This window comes from Polyodon spathula, chromosome 20, assembly GCF_017654505.1.
Source record: "Polyodon spathula isolate WHYD16114869_AA chromosome 20, ASM1765450v1, whole genome shotgun sequence".
NCBI lineage: Eukaryota > Metazoa > Chordata > Actinopteri > Acipenseriformes > Polyodontidae > Polyodon > Polyodon spathula.
The window spans coordinates 20,540,707-20,549,705 of record NC_054553.1 but is presented as its reverse complement, the minus strand read 5'-3'; positions in this window follow the sequence as shown (position 1 = coordinate 20,549,705).

Below are 8,999 nucleotides of genomic sequence, written 5' to 3'. Positions count from 1 at the left end.
CAGTGGCAGCTGCCCCCATCTGCACACCACAGGAAGTCCTTTGTGCTCTGATCACCAGAAGATTGTGTTACACAGGATTTACCTGTTCCTGATGGAAACAACTCCAGCATCTCCACGGCTGTAGATATTTCATTGTGCAAAGTGGAACAGCCAATCATGCCTCAACTGGATTCATATCCTGCTACAAATGGTTGCCGTTTCAACAGTAGTTGGTTCTCATTGTACCCCTTCATTGAATACTCAACTGTACAGGATTCTGTGTTTTGTTTTCTATGCCGTCACTTTGAAACTGAAAGCACAGTTAGACCATGTAGCAAGGCGGTTGGAAGGCCCTGTTATTTATAGGTGTTTGTTTATTTTATAACGGGGGTTTCCCCCTCTGCCCCTGTACTGTATTTTGTGTTTGTATTATGAGTAGTTATTTATTTATGACAGTTAAAGCCGTGGTTATTGTTTTTGTATTTATTTATTTATATATTGTATTTATATTTGACGGTGAAGCGCCGTGTTTTGTTGTGTTTAAATGTGTTCTGGTAGAGGCGAGGTGGCAGCCCGTCCTCTGCCAGATACGAATTAATAAACGCGTGCAGATTGTGGCCGAGAGATAATAAAATAATTACTAGCTAGTTAAACCCCTCAGCCACAACATATAAACCGGCAGCTCACCCTGCTCTGAGTAGGTGTTCGGAAGTGGAGAACTGGAGAGCAAGAGGAGGGATTAATTTACCAACCAGACCTATATTGTATTTTTGTGTTCGTGATTTATTTTATTTAAAACCTTTTATTTCGCTCTGTGAGCAGTGTTTGTTTTGTTTAAATATTTTATTTATTTTTGTTCTAAAAACAACAGAGCATGGCTTTAAAAAGCAGAAGGATTTTAAAAATTTGTTACAACAACATGCACTCAGTACTAGGCATCAGAGGGCTTTCATTGTATGGCAAAACTATATGAAGACAAGGAGAACCAGTTCAGCATGTGTTGCAGACCAACTCATTTCCAGTCAACAGGCTGCCATAGCTGAAAATCAACAGTATGTTGAAACACTCTTAAAAGTAACAATACTCTGTGCAAGACAGGGTATTGCTTATAGAGGACATGATGAAAAACACGACTCCAGTAATAAAGGCAATGTAATTGAAATCCTGGAGCTGGTTGCTTCAAATCAACCCGACCTTTTGAATCAACTGAAAAGCAGATATGGACACTACACATCTCACCAGTACCAGAATGATTTAATACATTCTGCAGCAGTCCTCAGAGAAAGTATTGTTGAGGAGGTCAAACAAGCCAAGTATTTTTCTGTTCTAGTTGTGAAACAAAAGAGGAGTCAAAAAACAACATCTGTGTCTCCTACTATGTTACCATTAAAAATGAATCATTCAAGAAAGAGCATTGGGCTGGTTCAACATGAAAAACCTGAATGCTGAAATAGCAATTCAATAAGCAGTTTTGAAACTAATAAGTTTGAAGGATGATCTTAATTACATTGTTGCACAGTGCAAGGTGGCACTTCTGTGCTGAGTGGGCATTTAACAGGAGTACAAGCTCGAATTTGGGAAAAGATTCTAGAAGCCATTTATGTGCACTGTCATGCTGTAACAAAGTGCCCGCCCCTGTGTATATTATCTGTTATGTGTTGCGTGTGGTGTGTTTAAATGTTGGTGTATAGACATTGGTACACGGGATATAAACGGGTCTGTGTAACACGAGTGTTTAAAAAATGTATATGTGTATTTAGGCACGAGGATTGCACAGCACTTCACGTGCAAGTAAAATGTAGTAATATGTGAGCACGGGGAATTGCACTTTATTAATTCACGTGCTGGGATTCAAGTGAATAATTGGTAATTGAATCCCAGCACAATAGTATATATAGATGCACGTTGTCACATACTGGGTTGGGTGTTCGGTGAGCGGAGAACGGGATTGGAGACGAAGGAAATAAGTAAAGTAGTAATAATAATAACAAAGTATCTGCTCACCGTGTTTGTCAGTGTCTGTCCGTGCACCGTTTTGTTAAGTTTAGTCTGTTTTCGTTTGTCTATTTATTTTGGCGTAGAGTGCCGTGTCCTGTGTTTTTCGTGTTTGTGTAAACCTTTTATTTTGTATTAAACCGGCGGCAACAGGCGTCTTCATCACTTCATTTCATCCGTCCTGTGTTTTGTGTATTGCATTACCTTTCCTGGTTCTGACGCCGCCCACTTCGGCCGTCTCTGTGACACATGCTCACAGGCTTAACCTTGTGATTGCAGGCACATGTTCTAGCATCCCCCAGTGCCAGGACATATTTTCCTTTGTACAGGCATTGTAGATCTTCCTCAGCTGTAGTTATAAGTGCCATGTGCTGTTTGTCAAAGCACAGCAGGAGCTAGGCCAGAAGGTACTTGAACTTGGAAGACCATGTGAAACACGTTGGTCTTGTCAATGTGACTCCCTCTGAAAAATGGCTCTGTATTGGAAACACTGGAAGCAATTTCAGTTCAAACAGCCAATGGACCAGCAGCTAGCACTGCAAAGGGACTGTTGGCAAGGCTAAAGAACTATTCCTTTCTGCTGAGGTTCTTGGTTTTGGAAAGAATATTCAACATTTTGAACACTGCTTCAGAAGAACTGCAAAATGAAAACCTGGATTTATCAAGTGCTATGGAATTGGTAGCAAGCAACATTGCTACTCTTCGAGATGTGAGATCAACTGAAAGCAAATGGAAGGAGCTAAGTGATTAAGCTCAAACCATGGCCAAGGACCTTGAAATTCCAGTTCCTGACAGGGAGTTGACCTCAGCAATCCACAAGCAAAGACACAAAGAACAAACAAAATTACATCCAAGCTGGCTACGAGCTTGACCAGAGATTCACCTCCAACTCTACTTTGCTCTCTGCATTAACTCCTTGTACTCCAAGCAGTGAATATTTTCTTGACTATGACAAGTTAAGCATAATTGCAGATCACTATGGATCAACGGGAATCAATTTTGACAGCCTTGAAGCCAAAGTTGAAGTTGCCAAGATGCACATTGTTCCCAAAAACTTGACATCGATAACAGAATTCAGGGATGTTCTGAATGACTTACCAAGAGGTTATCAGTCTTTGCTTTCAATTGTTGATATAGTGCTGAGTCTCCCAGTCTCTACAGTACTAAATGAGAGGTACTTCTCCGTGCTCAAGCGAGTTAAAGACTAGTTAAGATCCACTATGGCAGTGATTTGGTACTCTTGGTTTGTGAGTGTGAAGTAGCAAAATCCCTGGATGTCAGCAAGGCAATTAACATTTTTGCCAGGATGAAAACACAACGTTATTCATTACCTTAACTGATATCAGGATTTTGTATTTATTTATTTATTTATTTACTTTCCTTTAAACTATCCCAGAGAGGGAACTGCTATGCCCAGAGAGGGAGCTAACACTGACATTTCAGAATGTAAATAAATTATAAAACAGGAATTCCTGTTTTGACATCCTGTTGTCAATGTATGTTTGAACCTAGATCTCATCTACAAGGGCCCTTTCATTTTTACTTTACTTTTTACTCCCTCTCCCCACTGGATGTTTAACACTACAGTAGCCTCCAGAATTATTTAGCAAAAATAGTGTACATTCAGTATTTGTTGCATAAATAAAGGAAAACATAAAGATTGTAAGACTAGCAGTGTATTGAGCATCCCAAAAACATTTATCCAAAATAATTTTATCTTTTTCTAAAAACATGATCAACTTTATTCACACCCTGTAAATGAAAATGAAATTATTTTGTACAGATGTTTTTGCAATGTCCAGTACTGCTAGTCTTACAATTTTGATGTTTTATCCAAAAAAAAATAGTTAATTTTTTTTTGCTAAAACCAGCTTTCAGTCACTGTACATTGTATCTAGGGCATACATATTTCTGGAGGCTACTACTGTATATTATATCTTAAACAAATATGAATGTAAAAAAGGCTTTTTTTCAGTAGTGAGTCTGCATACCACATTTTAAAATTCACTAGTTACTCCTGTGCTGGTAATTCATATTGTAATTAGTTTGTGATTTATATAACAAAGTACATTATCAGAGAAAATGCTTATGTAGTAAACTGTTATTCAAGATATTATATGTGAAAAACCCAAGTGGCTCCTGGACCCCCGCTGAAAGTTTGCGTCCCCACAACTTAAATCTGAAATGGCGCCTCTGTGTGTAAGTGAGTTAAAACACACATAAAAGGGACACACTGCTTTGTCAAAATACCAGGAATAAGGAACTAACTTCCACGTGGCACTCTATTTTTAGAACTGTACTTTAATGTCAAAGCTGGCAAGTTTTTAAAATGGAAGAGGGACTGTGACAGAAATACAATGAGTTTTGGTTGTAAATCTCCCTCTCAACCTGTGAGGGTGCTAAATAGCGAAAGGAAAAGTATCTGGACGGGCTGGCCTGACAGTTCGTTTCCGAGGTCGGGAAGTCGGTCAGCCTGGATGAAAGTGAGACTCTGTTGCAGGAACGTATTGACCCGGAAGGTAAATGAGGTAGCAGCTGCAAGCAAAAGACGCAGCTGGAATCGTTTACCAAGGGATCATGCGGGGTAGGATAAAAGGGGCCAGAGAAACGCTAATCTTTTCCTTCGCCGAGAGAGCTGCAGTAGTGACTGTCAGAGAAATAAAAAAAGAACGTAAAAGAATATTCGGGAGTGTTGTGTTTGTTTGTATTGTCTGTTAGTAACTGTCTGTGTTTATTAAACCACTAGACAGATAACACGTATCCGGAGCTGTCGCCTTGGGCCAGCACAAGCCGGATTCGGCACTGCACCAATACAGTCACGAAATAACATTGTTTATCACCCACCACGAGCACGACCACACGCACCCAGGACTGGTGACCGTGTGCCGTATTATTGTGGGTCAGGTACGTCGGTGATTATTGTTTGGGACTGTAACTCTGTTGTTTTCTCTGTGCAATACACATCATTGTGTTTTGCCGGGATCTATTATTTGGTCGCCAGATCCGGATTACAATTAAAACCACTTTCCTACCGGGTTACAATTGTTTGCAATTCCCTTTGCACTGCATCCCCTTTACACTTGTTCACAATCACCAGCCAAATTGCCACAGGGTTGCAGGTAAATGCTGTAACAAATCCTGCCCTGAAACAATTCTGTTTGCCAATAAGAGAAGTAAATCACTGAAGGAACCTCCCGCAGGTCAGTGTACTCCCAAAACAGGCAGATAACTTCAGTGTGCAGGTAGCTCTGTTACCTTTACCTCATGAAGATTCAGACGCTGGAGAAGAGATTTCTTGGTCTGATAGCTGTAGTTTTACTACAAATCGGAGCCTTTTTTTTTTTTTTTTTTTTTTTTTTTTAAATATGAGGGAAATGTGGATTATCTACACCCCCTTTCAAAATGTTTACCTTTTGTTGCCTTATAACCTGTAATTAACATGCATTAAAAGTTTTTTTTCATTTATCTACACATTCTACCCCACAACTTCCAAGTGAAAAAAATATTAAAGAAATTTGTAGAAAATTAATTTAAAAAAAAAAAAAAAAAATCTGAAATAGCTTGGTTCGATAAGTGTTCACCCCCCTTGTAATAGCAATCTAAATTAGCTCAGGTGTAACCAATCGCCTTCCAAATCACACACCAAGTGGCCTCCACCTGTGTTAAATTGCAGTGATTCACATGATTTCAGGATAAATTCAGCAGCTCCTGTAGGTTCCCTCTGCTAGATTGTACATTTCAAAGCAGACTCAACCATGAGCACCAAGGCGCTTTCAAAAGAACTCCGGGACAAAGTTGTTGAAAGTTCACCATTCAGCATGACAACGACTTAAAGCACACTGCCAAAGCTACACTAGAGTGGCTAAGGAACAAAAAGGTAAATGTGTCATTGAGTGGCTAAGTCAGAGCCCCAACCTAAATCCAATCAAAAATGTGTGGCATGACTTGAAGATTGCTGTCCATCAATGCACCCCAAGGAACTGACCTTGGACAGTTTTGTAAAGAAGAATGGTCACATATTGCTAAATCTAGGTGTGCAAAGTTGGTAGAGACCTATCCCAACAGACTCACAGCTGTAACTGCTGCCAAAGGTGCTTCCACCAAATATTAACTCATGGGGGTGGAGACTTATCCAATTATGATCTTTCAGTTTTGTATTTTTAATATATAATTTTTGAATGATTTTTCTTAAAAAGGTTTTTGTCTTGTAACACCTCATACGACACATGCTGTTTTACTAGTAAATGACGTACTTTAATGCATGAAACTGAGGCACTGACACAACAAAATGTGAAAAAGTTCAGGGGGTGAAAGATATATAGGTATATATATATATATATATATATATATACATATATTACGATTATAAAGTCCTCGTCTAATTCATTTGTGATTGCTACCTATCTATCTACTATCTAAATTTCATTTCATAATTGTAATCAGTATGTAGATTAGTTACCCATCTTTGAGAAATGGTATAATAGAAATATATTTATCTTTACCTTAACACTCTTCCATATATATATATATAATACTCTATATATATATATATATATATATATATATATATATATATATATATATATATATATATATATATATATAAACAGATATACATTGTATTTCATTTTACATCGTTCAAATTTATATTTGCATGTGTAGTACTTTTGGTACAATTTCAGGAAACAAAATGAATGAGGCAAGTCCGACGCACCTAATAGGAAAGATGGTGCATAAACGAGATAAGAGTTCATCACAGTCCACTGTAGTGTCAGGCTGGATCTAGATACACAGCTTTCACAACATAGAATTAGAACTTAAAATCTCAGTTACGTTTTTCAAGCATTTCTACAAACAAACGTATTAACGTAGGCAAACATTTCTTATTCGGCATGGCTGTGGTTCAGAGCAGAGATTCCGTTAATAAACAATTCAGACTACATTTCAGAAGACTGCACCTGTGTGCCCGTTGCTTGTATTTTTGAAATATACTCTCACAACATGTGGCGGTCTAAAAATAGGTATTTAACGATATGTTACGATTAAACATAACGTTTATTAAAGCAAAACAAAATACAACAAATGTTCCTAAATATTTAAATGTTTACCTGAAAAACAGTAAATTGTACAATATTTCATTTGTATGCCCACCTTGTAAATAAAGAATAAAAACAAATGTTGTTTATTGTAATAACATTTCTTATTTAAAATAGGTCTATAAAACATGTTTCCGTTTCAATGGGTGTTGCCCAAGCAGTAATGTAATTACAATTGATGTTATCTTCGATTTGCAAATGTTAGAAATACAGCGCGAGAAATACATTACTTTTAAAACGGGAAATATACAGAGGACTTGGATAATTAAAGAAGGCGCTTTAAAGGCAGAAATGTTGTGGGTGAGGCAGCGAAAATCTTCATTTCACCACCACCAAAAAATAAAATAAAACAAGGGAACATATTAAATTATCTGTGCAGGAGCCACTCTGCACAGCTGAGCAAAAACACTGAAAACTTCAAACACAGTGGCTTTGATAAGAATACACAAAGACAGAACTAATACCCAGGCGCTAGGACTAAAACCAGTTTGGTGTGTCTGAGTCACAGCTCTGCTGGTGTGCTTGTAGCGGAGGTTAGAGGTGACTCATTCAGCTCAGGAAGATAATAATCACCTTATTTACAATTAGTGTATTATAAGATAACCTTCTAAAATAAATCAACGCTATACCATTTGGAGGTAATACCCGATGAAATTAGGTTGATATTGGATATTCGATATTCGCGCAAAACACTAATATTTCACATAATAAAAGATGTCATGCCAAGGAGTAATTTAACCATGTCTCGTTGATTTGCGAGTTAGCAATCTCTAGTTATGAACATGAAAAATAAGCATAAATATTCACCATGCATTGTTCTTGCAAAAGAACACTATTTCACGCAGACATATTGCATTGTTATTAATCTCGTTCTATGAACACGAAATATACAAGCTAAAAGCAAGCCTGCGTCACTTTATGTGCAAACTCGCAAGCGAATATAATATAGTGCCTTTGCAGTAAATTGACGAAATGGATTAATTATTGCTTTGTGTGTGTGTGTGTCATATATATATATATATATATATATATATATATATATATATATATATATATATATATATATATATACACACACACACACACATATATGCACATACTTTTGGTATCGCTTACCCCCATTAAAGAACTGCAGCTGCCAGGGCGTCCCTCCTGTGGTTTATAATGTTAAAGTGTGAGAAAACTTGCAAGTATCAGGTTAGAGAAACAGGACAGCAAACGAATATGTAGCATTAAATGACAAAACACGATTAGAGTACTATATGTTTTTAATTTTTATACAAAACAAGAATGGGGATAAGAACAAGAACATCAAGAAAAGCATATCTTGCTAAACTGGCCATTTACAAGACCAGGAAGCAGAAGATGAGCGGGGAAGGTCTCTTTGCCTGCGGGGCCATGTTCAGTGCCCTCATCCGTTCGCGGGTTAATTTAGAGCGCGCCCAAGCGGAGTCTGCTGGCGACATGGCATCGTTTGTCGACCAGTGGACTCTAGGGGGCGTGCTCTGTACCACCTCCCCTTTTGTTTTGAATATTTAATTTGAAGTCTTTTTGACCGGTTTTTGTTGAATTAGTTTAAGGCCCATCCTTTTTAGCACCCCTAAGGGTGCTAATTTGAATTTCTTTCCAGCTGTTTTTGGACAGATGGTGTAGTCCCATTAAAATGGGCCTTAAAATAGGACTACTACTAATAATAAACGCCATGTTTAGCTTTGAAACGTGATGATTTTCCTAAACAAAACGTTTTCTAAAATGTAGATAATTTATATAGAAATGGCACGTTTGTTGATGCCCAAATATGTTGCATATTCAGCAAGTTTTAATACATTTCTTGAAATTCGTGTGAACAAAAATAAATATAGGAGCTATTAACCATTATATGACGTACAATGTAAAGTTAATTTCTGTGTGTTTTAACTCACACAACTT